Genomic DNA, 15,198 nt, shown 5'->3' with positions numbered 1-15,198 from the left:
AAAACAAGCCCAAATTATCTAAGACCAAGCATTCCCAACTTTTCTCTTATGATGAGAACATGGCAGCAAAAGGGCATCCAACTCCACATAGAAGTCATCACATAACACACACCCCTCTTTCATTAACTTCATAATTCTGTCGTTAAACAGGCCAGAACTCTTCAAAACCACCTGTCCTTGCCAAGACCAATAAATGAAGCCAAGACATTTGTCCTGAGTCCAAGGCATTTGCGTTGTAAGCCAGATAAACATTTTTTTTAAAAAAAATAAATGCCCAAGGTGACCTCATTTTTCCCCTAACCCTTGAATCCTTTAAACACCTTTTCCAAGTTTCCACACATCTCACTCTCACTCTCCAATTTTTGGGAATATGATCCCATATATGACATTTCCAAGATGCATTGGTGACATTTTATGAATGAGGGCTGCTTGGATGGAAATCTGTGGAAAGACCTCAGATGTGAGAATAGGGAAACCACTACTTCTCCATGTAATCCTGAGCATAATGTAATCATGGTACTGTTATGCACCCTCTAATCCAGGAGTGGGCAAACTTGGTAATCCAACTGTTGTTGAACTACAACTCCCATCACCACCTGCCCCAATTTATTTTGGATTTGCGGTTCAACAACATCTGGAGCACCAAATTTGCCCATAAGAACATAAGAACAGCCCTGCTGGATCAGGCCCAAGGCCCATCTAGTCCAGCATCCTGTTTCACACAGTGGCCCACCAGATGCCACTGGAAGCCTACAGGCAGGAGTTGAGGGCATGCCCTCTCTCCTGCTGTTACTCCCCCGCAACTGGTACTCAGAGACATCCTGCCTTTGAGGCTGGAGCTTGCCTATAGCCCTGCAACTAGTAGTCGCTGATAGTAGACCTCTCCTCCATGAAGTCATCCAAACCCTGCTTAAAACCATCCAGGTTGTTGGCTGTCACCACATCTTGTGGCAGAGAATTCTACAAGCTGATGATGCATTGAGTGAAAAAATACTTCTGTTTGCTGGTCCTAAATTTCTTGGCAATCGGTTTCATGGGATGACCCCTGGTTCTAGTACTATGTGAGAGATTTTATAGACCGCTATCATGTCTCCCCATAGTCATCTATTTTCTAAACTAAATAGCCCCTGGTGTTGTAGTTTTGCCTCGTAAGGAAGGTGCTCTAGGCCCCTGATCATCTTGGTTGCCCTCTTCTGTACCTTTTCCAGTTCTACAGTGTCCTTTTTAAGATGTGGTGACCAGAATTGTACGCAGTACTCCAAGTGTGGTCGCACCATAGTTTTGTATAAGGGCATTATAATGTTAGCTGTTTTATTTTCAATCCCCTTCCTAATTATCCTTAGCATGGAATTGGCCTTTTCCACAGCTGCTGCACATTGAGTCGACACTTTCAATGAGCTGTCCACCATGACCCCAAGATCCCTCTCCTGGTCAGTCACCGACAGCTCAGATCTCATCAGCGTATACTTGGTTGGGATTTTTCGTCCCAATGTGCATCACTTTACACTTGCCAACATTGAACTGCATTTGCCATTTCATCGCCCACTCACCCAGTTTGGAGAGATCCTTTTGGAGCTCCTCACAATCTATTTTGGATTTCACTACCCTAACTAGTTTGGTGTCATCTGCAAAATTGGCCACCTCACTGCTTACCCCAATTTCTAGATCATTTATGAATAAATTAAAAAGCACTGGTCCCAGTACAGATCCCTAGGGGACCCCACTTCTTATTTCCCTCCATTGTGAAAACTCTCAGTTTATACTTACCCTCTGTTTCCTGTCCTTCAACCAGATAGCAATCCACACATGTAATTGTCTCTTTATTCCATGACTGCTAGGTTTTCTCAAGAGTCTTTGTTGAGGAACTTTGTCAAAAGCTTTTTGGAAGTCCAGGTATATTATGCAGGTGCGGAGCCAGCCCAGTGGCAGCCTGTGTCCAGCCCCGCTCGGCGGCCCCTTCCGAAATGCCCGTGCGTGTCACGTCACACTCACGGGGCGTGGCTTGGGCTCCATAGGAGCCCAGAGCGAACTCTCCCAGCCCACGTCCGGGCCTCCGATAGCCCGGGCAAACTTTCTGCCAAGTATTTCAGGCAGCTCCGACTGCCTAATAAAACATTTTCCTCTCCCTCTCTGGAGGGAGAGAGAGGGGAAAACGTCCTATTAGGCAGCCGACTCTGCCTGAAATGACTCTCCGAGAGCTCGTTCGGGCTCTCGGCAGCCCAGGCCACGCCCCCTTGTCATGTGACTTTGTCATGCACAAGGGAGCATGGCCTGGGCTGCCAAGAGCCCGAATGAGCTCCAGAGAGGGAAGGAAGAGGGAGAGGAAGGGAACGTTCTATTAGGCAGTCGGAGCTGCCTGAAATACTTGGCAGAAAGTTTGCCTGGGCTCTCGGCGGCCCGGGCGTGGGAGGGGGGAGTTTGCTCTGGGATCCTATGGAGCCCGAGCCACACAGGGCAGGGCTCTCTCGGTGGCTTCTCGCCATTGGCGGCTTGGGTTCTTTGAATCCTTTCGCCCAATGGTGGCTCCGCCCCTGATATTATATCAACCAGAGATCACCATGATCCACACACCTGTTGACATTCTCAAAGAACTCCAAAAGGTTTGTGAGGCAATATTCACCTATGCAGAAGCCATGCTGGTTCTCCCCCAGCAGGACCCATGTTCTTCTATGTGCTTAACAATTTTATCCATGAGAATGCATTCCATCAGTTTTCCTGGAACAAATATTAAGCTAACCGGCCTGGATCCCTTTTTGAAAACTGATCGCCCCTGGATCCCTTTTTGAAAATCGGTTACATTTGCTACTTTCTAGTCTTCTGTTACAGAGCCTGATTGTAGGGATAAATTATATATTTTTTCATGGAGTTCGGCAATTTCACATTTGAGTTCTTTAAGGACTCTTGGATGGATGTCGTCTAGCCCTGGGAATTTGCTAGTTTTCCATTTTTCCAGACAGTTTAAAACATAATCTCTCGTCACTTCTATCTGATTCAGTCCTTTATTATTTATTATTTATTTTATTTAGCACATTTTTATACCGCCCTAACCCAAGGTCTCAGGGCCTCCATCCCTGAAAAGCCTGGTTCAGGAACTGGTATATGCTCTGTATCCTCTGCCATGAAGACAGTTGCAAAGAACTCATTTAGCTTCTCTGTAACCTCCATATCCTCCTTAATAATCCCTTTCACTTCCTCTGTCTAACAGTCTAACTGGATTGTCTAACAGTCCATCCGCCTCTCTGGCAGGTTTCCTGCTTCTGATGTATTTAAAGAATCTTTTGTTATTCCTCTTGGGGAATACTCTAATCCCACCTCTACTCTAATCCCATTTCTCCAAACAGCAAGTATTTCTATGGATGCGCTGCTTGGAAGAGACATCACTTGAGGCTTATGGTGTGTTTGCAATAACTGGTTTATTTACAAACATACAAGCTGAGCATTTGATGGTGTTGAAATAGCAGAGCACTCCCATAGGGCTTGTACAGAAGGCAAAAAACAGTAGGACATGGAAACCTTTTGTACAAGTGCAGCCATTTGGTTGGGGGTGATGGGAGTTGTAGTCCAGCAACATCTGGAGAGCCAAAGCTGTAAACTAGTACCTACAGAAATGTTAAGAGTATTCAGATAAATCACATCCAGGATATAATCTCAATGACCTACAGGATCTGTAGCCTTCCAGTGATGAAAGACAGGCTGTGTGTCTGCAAGAAGCTTTCAGCATCCCTGTGCTGAAAACTACTTGCGCAGTGGACCAGACATGGAGGCAAAGTGGGAAGCAATAAAGAACATTAAAATAGGGTCTGACAGCTCAGATGGAGTCTAACAGCTCAGACCCCATCAATGTATATGTGAAGTTGGGGTTTTTTGCCCCAATATGCATCACTTTACACTTCCTTACATTGAGCTGCATTTGCCATTTTGTCACCCACTCACCCAATTTGGAGAGATCCTTTTGGAGCTCCTCACAATCTGTTTTGGATTTCACTACCCTAAATAGTTTAGTGTCATCTGCAGATCTGGCCACTTTGCTGGTTACCACAATGGTGTTCATTTATATCTCCTCTCCTTGCTCCAAAAGTGCTTTCTATTTGTAGTGATCTGTTCCTGAGGGTCTCACGCATCTTGCAGAAACATACTAATGCACATGAGAAAGATGTTTGACAAGAGGGGAGAGACATGTGAATCGCTTGCAGACCTTCAGTTCTCCTTCAATCATCGGAAAGCTGTGGGTCATGTGGACCAGCAATTTTTGCAACAACCTTGAAAAAGAAGGCCAGTATTCTTATCCCCACAGTGCAGTTGTGGGCTATTCTTCCCAGTGGCTAAAGCTGGTGTCTCTTTTTATGTATGTATGTATGTATGTATGTATGTATGTATGTATGTATGTATGTATGTATTCAATTTCTACAACACCCTTCCAAAAATGGCTCATGGCAGTATACAGAGAAACAACAAATACATAGGATGGATCCTTGTCCCCAAAGGACTCACAATCTAAGAAGAAACATAAGATAGACACCAGCAACAGTCACTGGAGGGGTACTGTGCCGGGGGGTGGATAGGGCCAGTTACTCTCCGCCTGCTAAATTAAAGAGAATCACCACGTTAAAAAAGTGCCTCTTTGCCAAGTCAGCAGGGGCAAAGTGTTTCTTTTTAGATTATGTGTTTCTTTTTAGATTGTGATCTCCTCTGGGACAGGGAACCATCTTCACATTCCTTGTATTACGTAAACAACTTTGAGAATGTTGTTGTTGAAAATTAGGATATACATATTCTAAATATCATGTCATAACAATGATGTGGCTCCATCCAAATGACCATCCCTCTCTCCGCCATTTCTGAACATAAGAAAAGCCTGCTGGATCAGGCCCATCTAGTCCAGCATCCTGTTTCACACAGTGGCCCATCAGATGCTGTTGAGAAGCCCACAGGCAAGAGGTGAAGGCATGCCATCTTTCTTGCTGTTTGTCCCCTGCAACTGGTATTTAGAAGGTGGTATCTTGCCTCTGAGGCTGGAGGTGGCCTCTAGCCATCAGACTAGTAGCCATTGATAGACCTCTCCTCCATGAATTTGTCTAAGCCATTTTAAAGCCATCCAAGCTAGTGGCCATCGCCACATCCCATGGCAGAGAATCCCATAGATTGATTATGCAATGTGTGAAAAAGTACTTCCTTTTGTTGGATGTAAATTCCCTGGCTTTCAGTTTCATGGGATGACCACTGGTTCTAATGTTTTGAGAGAGGGAGAAAAATTTATCTCTGTCCACTCTCTCTACTCCATACATAATTTTATACACCTCTATAATTTTATACACCTCTATCATGTCTCCCACATAGTTGCCTCTTTTCCTAACTAAAAAGTCCCAGATGCTGTAGCCTAGCCTCATATGGAAGGTGCTCCAGGCCCCTGATCATCTTGGTTGCCCTCTTCTGCACCTTTTCCAGTTCTACAATGTCCTTCTTAATACGAGTGACCAGAACTATATGCAGTACTCCAGATGTGGCCATATCATAGATTTGCATAAGGGCATTATACTATTAGCATTTTTATTTTCAGTCCCATTCCTAATTATCCCTAGCATGGAATTGGCCTTTTTCACAGATGCTGTGCACTGAATTGACACTTCCAATGAGCTGTCCACTGCCAGTCCAGCATCTTGCTTTCCACAGTGGCCCACCAGATAGATTTACCTACTTGCTTACTTACTTACGTCGTCTATTTCCCATATGCCTCTGGGAAGACCTCAGGCAAGAGATGAAGGCATGCCTTCTCTCCTGTTGCTGTTCCCCTGAAACTGGTATTCAGAGGCCTCCTGCCGCTGAACCTGGAAGTAGCCTGTAGCCATCGATAGCCCTGTCCTCCATGGATTTGTCTAAGCCCCTTTTAAAGACATCCAAGCTGGTGACCATCACCATATCTTGTGGCAACAAATTTCATAGACTAATGATTAGGCCTGTGCAAGTCAGTATCCCCAGCCTCCACCACCAGGAGGCATTAGAGTGCAGGACAAATGCCCTGGCTAGCCTGTTGGTGGTGGAGGAGGCTTTAAATGGCTGCCCAGGACTGAGGCAGAAGGCCAGGGAGTGACAAACTTCTCCCTGGGAAGCCCAAGTGGCCTCATTTGAGAAATCCTGCATAGCACTTCAATCCCCAGAAGCCTGCGCATCTTCCCAGTGGCCATGTGGGCTTCTCAGGGAGATGTTTATCATTCCCTGCCTGCCCATCCACCCAAATTCCCAAGCATCGCTGCACCGCCCTGCCACCCCTGCCCCAGGGCTGGGCAGTGATGAAGGAAAATTCCACTATCCCCTTTCACCTAGTTGTGTTACCTACACAAGCCCCAAAGGTCACAAGTTTCTGTACCCTGATGTTACAGGGCACTTTTCCCTGGAAACAATACTCTGCCCCGCCTGACTAGAGATAAGCACCTGTTGACCATACCTTATCCTGCCTGACTGGATAAACACAGCTAAAGCTGAATGGTGCATTATTGCTGGTTTCTGCCTTGTAATTGATTCACCCTGTCTACCACTGGCTAAGCTTTATTCTGCTTGTACTAGTATGATTGGTGTATACCATGAGACTCTGGCCTCTGACAGGCTCTGTACTCAATCCTATAGCCTGTATATAAACAGTATAAAAGACTCTTGCCAAAACCTAAGGGTGTGCTCACTCTTGAAAGAGAGACACCTGGCATGTCGTGATCAATAAAAGGTTGAACCTGGTGGATGGTGATAGCCTCTGCTCATTAAACGAACCCAGAATTCCTGGAATTGCTCCATCAGCAGCCAGTTAAAGGGCCCCCCACACCAGCAGGCTAGCCCGAGCACTTGTCCTGCACTCTAATGCCTCCTGGTGGTGGAGGCTGGAGATTCTGACATCAGAATTCCCCATTTTCCAACTTGCACAGGCCTACTGTGCTGTGTGAAAAACTACTTCCTTTTGTTCATCCTAAATTTCCTGGCAATAAGTTTCATGGGATGATCCCTGGTTCTAGGGTTGTGGGAGAGAGAAAAGAATTTCTCTCTCAACTTTCTCTGTGCTGTGCATAATTTTATAGCCTTCTAACATGTCTCCCCTCACTCACCTTTTTTCTAAACTAAAAAGCCCTAGATATTGTAGCCTTGCCTCATAAGGATGGTGCTCTTGTTCCAGATCTGTGCATGCTCAGTTGCTCAACAGATGGCCATTATTTCCAATGACCATCCATCGCACAACTGCACTTGCTCAGTTCTTGCATCTTGTGCTACTGTACGAACATTCCATTACAAAGCAGATGGAACGTTGTGCAGTATATATCAGCCATAGAAACTGGATATCCCTAATGTAGAACAAGGATACCTATTTTCCACTGCCAAATATCATAAGGTTTGTGTTGATTGTGTGCCTCTACAACAAGTTTCAGCCACTAGATCCAAAGTAGAGCATCCATGGGGGAGTATAAAAAGCACAGCTGGACTTTTACTACTGTATTTACTAGAATAGAAGACAACTCTGAATTTAAGACAATCTTAAAAATGGAGTTTAAACAACAGCTTTTACCTGTATTTACCCAAAAGGAACAAAACTCTGAATTTAAGACAACCCCTGATTTCTAACATCAAAGAACTTGGAACAAACCTAGTCTTGGAATCAGGTAAATACAATAGGTTTTCCCTTGCAGGGATTTCCACAAGCTGCTTTTAAAAAGGAGAACATCAGCTTGCTTCTTCAGCCATAGGGGCTGCTGCATGAAAAAGAACTAGCATAGCTCTGATCTCTCATATGGGCATTTCCCTTCCTTGGACCCAAGCTTAAATCTAATCCAGTTTTTAATATTTGTTAAAAAAATAAAGAAAGAATAAATACTGAAAATGAAATAAATCCCTGTTGCATCAGTGTCAAAAGAAGGTTTCACACACAAGAAACCACCACCACCCCTTGAAGATTACAGGGGCCATGTGAATGTGACAGATTCAGAGATAGGAAAGTTCAATACATTGTTCCTCTGGCTGGGTTTTCTTGTTGCCCTTCTTGCCAAAGGCTAAGTCCATAGTCACAGGGTCAGGTCTTCTAAGTGGCTAACTACACGCTACACACAAAATGCACCAACTGAAATCTTGATGCCTTTCTTTGAAAGAGAAAAGCAACTGGATGCCCAGTTTTTAAATCAATGGTTCTTTCAATCAATAGAGTGTTGTTACATTATTATGATTACTAGCCAGGCTTGTTCACAAGGACCTAAAGAGTAGTGCCCAGCCAGGGTAGCAGAGCCATAAGCACTCCGGATCTGTGGTTGTGTGAACCCAGTGAGCAAGGGAGGAGAAGGGAGAGTGATCCAGTGGGAGGCAGGAGTTGGGTTGGGCAGTTTTTCATCCGCCCTCAGTAAAAAGTTAGGGACAGAATCTGGGTAGGTCACCCACCCCATCCTGCCCAACCCCTGCCTCTCATGTGATCACTCTCCCCCTCCTCCGACCTTTTTAAAATTTAATGTACTTACTTACTTGATTTTATTTATATACCACCCTTCCAAAAATGGCTCAGGGCGGTTGAGCGATGCAAGGTAGGCATTTCAAAATGCCGACCTTGCATTTTGAGTTCACACAACCGTGGATTGGGAGCGTGCATAGCTCTCTTGCCGTGCTGGCTGAGCATGATTCTGACCCTCTTTAGGATCATGTGAACAGCCTGATCATATTGAGAACCATTATGACTGGGAAACCGTATAGAGACCTTTTCAATAAATAAAGGCGGGCCCTGATCCAAGGCAAAATTCAAGCTTATTGAAATCTGTCGACTTTGGTCTGCTTGAACACTACCCTGGATGACAGCCAAGGACTTTATGTTGTACTCTGTGCTGTGATTCTGGCTACACATATTTTAAATCCCCTGGTTCCACTAATGTCATTCTTTTCCACGGCCCAATTAGAGCCCAATGCAAGCCGGTCTTTGCTGGATGCCGTTCAGCTGCCTCTGGAAGAGTGTCAGGAAGCTTAAGGCCGAAGGTTGACACCTGGCTGTTCCTATTTATTAGCTTGGTTGCTTTCTCCTACTGGAAGCCACTGGCAGCTGAGAATTGCAGCCAGTTTTACTTCTTTTTCCTTTTTCTTTTAAACTGTCATTAATAAAAACAATATTGCACAGACATGCACAGACACTGGCCGAATGACTGTACAGCTCTCCAGGTTAGCCATTGCCAAAAAAACAAAAAAAGCAGCCAAAATTTCCATGGAAAAAAGTTCAGTTTCAGTTATGTATGTACAGGCTTGCACTGAAGCTCCATGCATATTAAGGAGCCCCCATATGTCTTCCATAGATCTATGAGGGCTTCTCTTCTACCAAAGCAGAAGCAGATCCATCTAGCTTCAGCCATATACAGGCAGGCAGGCTTCCCTTTCCTCCCACTTAGCCAGGGCCGTTCTGCCCCCTGAAATCTTTGGCAGGACACGACTTTGTCTCGGCTCTTCGTTCTGGAAAGGTGACCAGAAGTTGTGCTCAGTTTCTCTACATCTGGAAACTTGGATGCTGCTCCTCCCTGTCGATCTTGTAATTGGAGAAAAGACATGATGTTCTCAGTTGCAGGAATGTTACAAAGAGCCCAGCTCAGGGGACAGGAGAAGTGGTGCTCCTTCCCCAGTAAGAAGCCCCTTGATGATGCCATATCAAAGATTCCAGGCTGATGGGGTTCAGCTCAAGATTAAGTTAAATTTATGGTGAGCGGAGAATAAAAGCAACACACACACACACACAGAGGCACACTTTGGAGCCAGGCAGGCAGAAGGTTTTTAATGCTTTTTATTTTTATTTTTTTAGGATCTGTCAATTGACTTACTTTCTGGTTTTAGGGACTTCCTTAAGCCTCTTAACGTGTTTCCAAAGAAAATTAATGTTGGCGCATCTGTGAGCTCTCCATCTGGCAGGGTGGCTGTGTTGCTGAAAATGCAGTCAAGGGCAGACTTTATTTTATTTTATTTCATTGATTTAAAATCAGTAAAACTGATTTTAATTTAAAAAATTAAAACTGACCAAAGAGGCACCTTTTTAAAATGGTGATTCTCTTTACTGAGCAGGGGGAGAGCAACTGGCCCTATCCATCCCCAGCACAGCATCCCTCCAGTGGCTGTTGCTGGTGTCGATCTTATGTTTCTTTTTGTGAGCATGTTGGAGACAGGGAACCATTTATTATTTATTTATTTATTTATTTATTTATTTATTTATTTATTTATTTATTTATATTTCTCTATGTAAACTGCTTTAGGAACATTTGTTGGAAAACAGTTTTTAAATATATCATCATAGTTGTAGTAGTGGTGGTAGTAGTAGTAGTAGTAGTAGTAGTAAAAACATTTGTACCCAGCCTTTTGATAAAATATTTTCAAGATAGCCAGGGGTTCTCCAACTTGGGTATGCAGATGATGTACACCAACTCCCATTATTCCCAGCCATAATGGCTGTGGCTGGGGAAGATGGGAGTTGTAGTCCAACAACGTCTGGGGACCCAGGTTTGCGAACCCTTGGTTTACAGCATAGGTTTTAGCAATAGCAATAATACATATTGATAACAATGAGAACAAGAAATGGGATAAAAAGGCAGAAGTTGCCAAGGTCATGTCACACAGGATGCAAGAGGGAGACGAGCTGCCCCAGGGTGTGGTTTGTGGGGTTTTTTTTGGTAAATTTAATAGTTAAAATTAGCCAGTTAATTAGCAGAGCACTAAAGAAGCTACCCACTCCAGTTACAGAGTAGAATGCAGAGTTTAGTTGTTGCAGCTATTTAGAGAAGACACATGGAGATTCTTGTAGAATAAAATACTAAGTGGATTTATTGGCGAAGTACACTTTGGATAAGAAAGACCTAATCCTAACCTATAGCACTACATAATGAAAAAGTAGGGAGAGAGAGAGATATGTTTCCATCAGCTCTCTAAGAGGAAAGGAAGGGATTCTGACTCTTAATAGGAAATACCTGAAGAGTCATATCAGGGATCAGAGTAGAGACAGGGTGCTTTCCAGACTTGACTCTACAACAGGGTCAGGACGAATCTCAGAAGCGTGCTTCCACACTTCCTGTGTTGTGACACCGCAGTCCCTACGTGGACAGCAGGGTGCTGTTCACATTTCCAATGCCTTGTTGAGAATTTAATCGCTGTGATATAGAGCAAGGGCGTTGTAGATCCGGTGTGGAAAAGTTGCTGGTTTTTTGGGGTTGCTGGTTTTTTGGGGTCAACAAGTTGGGGTCAAAGTTGCTGGGTTTTGGGGGTCAACAAGTGTGTGGATCAAGGTGATCCAGTTGACATATTATACCTGGATTGCCAAAAAGCTTTTGACAAAGTTCCTCATCAAAGACTTCTGAGGAAACTTAGTGGTCACAGGATAAGGGGACAAGTACATGTGTGGATTGCTAACTGGTTGAAAGACAGGAAACAGAGGTTAGGTATAAATGGAGTTTTTGCAATTGAGGGAAGAAGTGGGGTCCCCCAGGGATCTGTACTGGGACCGGTGCTTTTTAATTTATTCATAAATGATCTAGAAGCAGGGGTAAGCAGCGAGGTGGCCAAATTTGCAGATGACACCAAACTCTTCTGGGTAGTGAAAATCCAAAACGGATTGTGAGGAGCTCCAAAAGGATCTCTCCAGACTGGGGGAGTGGGTGACAAAATGGCAAATGCGGTTCAATGTTAGCAAGTGTAAGGTGATGCATACTGGGATGAAAAACCCCAACTTCAAGTATATGCTGATGGGATCTGAGCTGTCGGTGACTGACCAGGAGAGGAATCTTGGGGTTGTGGTGGACAGCTCATTGAAAGTGTCGACTCAATGTGCGGCAGCTGTGAAAAAGGCCAATTCCATGCTAGGGATCATTAGGAAGGGGATTGAAAATAAAACTGCTAATATTATATTGCCCTTATACAAAACTATGGTGTGACCACACTTGGAGTACTGCATACAATTCTGGTCACTCGTATTAAGAAGGACATTGTAGAACTGGAAAAGGTGCAGAAGAGGGCAACCAAGATGATCAGGGGCCTAGAGCACCTTTCTTATGAGGCAAGACTACAACACCTGGGGCTTTTTAGTTTAGAAAAAAGATGATTGCAGGGAGACATGATAGAAGTCTATAAAATCATGCATGGTGTGGAGAAAGTGGAGAGAGAGAAATTCTTTTCCCTCTCACACAACACTAGAACCAGGGGTCACTCCATGAAACTGATTGCCAGGAGGTCTAGGACCAACAAACGGAAGTATTGTTTAACACAACGCATGATCCACTTGTGGAACTCTCTGCCACAGGATGTGGTGACAGCCAACAACCTGGATGGCTTTGAGAGGGGTTTGGATAACTTCATGGAGGAGAGGTCTATCAATGGCTACTAGTTGGAGGGCTACGGGCCACCTCCATCCTCAAAGGCAGGATGCCTCTAAGTACCAGTTTCGGGGGAGTAACAGCAGGAGAGAGGGCATGCCCTCAGCTCCTTCCTGTGGCTTCCAGCAGCATCTGGTGGGCCTCTGTGTGAAACAGGATGCTGGACTAGATGGGCCTTGGGCCTGATCCAGCAGGGCTGTTCTTATGTTCTTATGGGGTTGTTAGTTGCTGCAAGACTGCTCCCCCTGCTCTTTACAGCCCAAATGCGACTTGCCTGAATGGAGGCATTTTGCTGCTAATGAGCAGCTAGTTTGGAAAGCACCCAGGTAGCACAGCTAGGGAGACCCTGACTCACTATCTCTACTCCCAATGCCCCTAGTGGTCATTAGGGTAGTTGGTGCAAAAGGTCGATGCCCTGGAACTCCAACAGGGTGTGGCCTGGCGGACCTTACCAAATGCTCCGAAGAGCATTCTGGGAAACCACTGGGAAGCTAGGTGAACGGTTCTCATAGCTGTCAAAATGTCCCTATTTTCAAATTCACCTGAATGGAAAAATAGGAACATGTTGGCAGGTTTGGGTTCTGCAATGTGTTCCCTGGCCAATTAATGAGAGCTAATTTGGGGTTGTGGCTAAAGGACTAAGCTGTGAACTGGGACTTCCCAAGTATGCATTTCACCTCTGACATGAACTTACCAGCTTGCCGTAGGCAAGTCACTTACTCCCAACTTCAGGTGCAATGTGGGGATAAAATGGGAACTTACTTACTTTGCAGGGTTGTTATAAGGATTACAATACGATATTAGAGGTAGGTAGCTGCAGGGGCATAGCTACCATTGAATAAACTGGGTGGGGGGGGAGGGAATCCAATGTCCCTGGGCCTCTGAGGGAGGGGAGCCTGCTGGATGGGTGATGGCTTGCTCTTTGCTCTCCTCCACCGAGAGGAAGAAGAAGAAGAGGGGGAGGAAGAAGGAGGAGGAGGAAGAGGAGGAGGAGGAGGAAGAGGAAGAAGAGGTGGAGGAGGAAGAAGAGGAGGAGGAAAAAGAGGAGGAAGGAGAAGAAGAAGAAGAAGAAGAAGAAGAAGAAGAAGAAGAAGAAGAAGAAGAAGAAGAAGAAGAAGAAGAAGAATCAGCAGCAGCAGCAGCAGCAGCAACAGCAACAGCACTGGCGGATTAAGGGAGAGCAGTAGAGGTGACTGCCTATAGCGGCAAAATTCCCCCAGCAGCAAATTTTGTTCAATGGGGGGGGGAATGTTTAAAACTGCCACCACACAGGAGTGCAGCGGCGAAAGCGCCCTCACACCCACCCGCCTCCCAAATTATGACAGTGGTAAGTTGGGGCAAGACAAATTTGCAGGCATGCAGTGCGGAGAGAGCGTCAATACTCCTCCTAACCCAAGCCTGCCCACCTCCCAACTGACTGCAATTGCCCAGTTTTGGGCCTTCCTGCGCATGCGCACGTGTGCAAAGAAAGCCCCGATGTCGGGCGATTGTAGTCATTTGGGAGGTGGGAGGGCTTGGGTTAGGAGGGGGTAGCACTGCTCTCTCCGTCAATGTGGTGGAGAGGGCAGCAAGACCCCTCCTAACCCAAGCCCTTCCACCTCCCAAATGACTACAATCGCCCGACATCTGGCCTTTCTGCACACACGTGTGCATGCGCAGGAAGGCCTGAAACTGAGCAATTGCTGTCATTTGGGAGGTGGGAGGGCTTGGGTTAGGAGAGGTATCGCTGTCCTCTCCGTGCGCCCGCAAATTTGCCTTGCCCCAACCCACTGCCATCATAATTTGCTCCTGCAGAGTGGCAGCTTTAAACATTTTTAAAAAATGATTTAAATTCTCCCCTCTTTCCTCCCTTGCCGTTGGGGTGGCAAATCTTTGGCCGCCTACAGGCGGTAAAGAGCTTAATCTGCCCCGAGAAGGAGAAGAAGGAGTAGGAGGTGGTAGGCGGTGGGGGGGCATCTTTTTGCCCCAGGGCCCACTCCAACCTTGCTCGTGGCTAGTTGCCTTATCCTGAGCCAGACCGTTGGTGCATCAGCTCAGTAATTGTCTACACTGACCAGCAGTAGCTCTGCAGAGTATCAGACAGGGATCTTTTCCTTGCCTTTCCTGGAGATTTTGGGAATAGAACTGGGACCTTTTACATGCAAAGCATGAGTTCTTCTACTGAGTCTATGAAAAAAGGTGAGTTCTTGGAAGTCAGTGCTAAACAAGCCCAGGCCGACCACTCTGTGGGTCATAACTCTAAGAAAAAAATGAGGTCATTCACACAATCAAAAACTATGTTCTGCCCAGCTTTGGGAGCTGTGTGTGCTCCCAATTTTCAGTGGTGTGGAAGGGAGGAGGAAAACCTGAGTAGCCTTTCCTCCTACCTTGCTTCCATGCAATCACTTCTACCCAGGTTTCCCTCTAACCTTGCTTCCCTAATAACTAATAACTGGGAGCCCACACAGCCCCCAAACCCGAGTAGAACACAGTTTTTGACAGTGTGAATGACCTCAATACCTGTTTGCAAATTTTACACCTGGGATGTTGTCAGCATACACTAGTGTGTTGCATTCAGGCACAAGGCTGTAGGTGTTCAAGTCCCTTTAAAGACAACCCAAATTCCAAAGGCCTTCCTATCTTCCCTTAGGCCAGAAGAAACCCTGTTGCAGGCCTGACTTAAGGCCCCTGCCAGAGAGCTGAATAGACTGTGAGGCGAGTCTCATGATCAGTGTCCCGCTGCCTCCGCTTGAATAAGCGGAGCAGCGTCTTTGCCTGGCCCCCTGCAAGAAGCACGAGGCTTCTCCTGGCCTGATTGGCTGAATAGCCCGTGCAGGGGGCGGGGCGTGAGCCAGCGTCCTGCTCACTGATCAAG

Source organism: Hemicordylus capensis, chromosome 1, assembly GCF_027244095.1.
Source record: "Hemicordylus capensis ecotype Gifberg chromosome 1, rHemCap1.1.pri, whole genome shotgun sequence".
NCBI lineage: Eukaryota > Metazoa > Chordata > Lepidosauria > Squamata > Cordylidae > Hemicordylus > Hemicordylus capensis.
The sequence above is the reverse complement of the archived record's forward strand: the minus strand, read 5'-3'. Positions refer to the sequence as shown.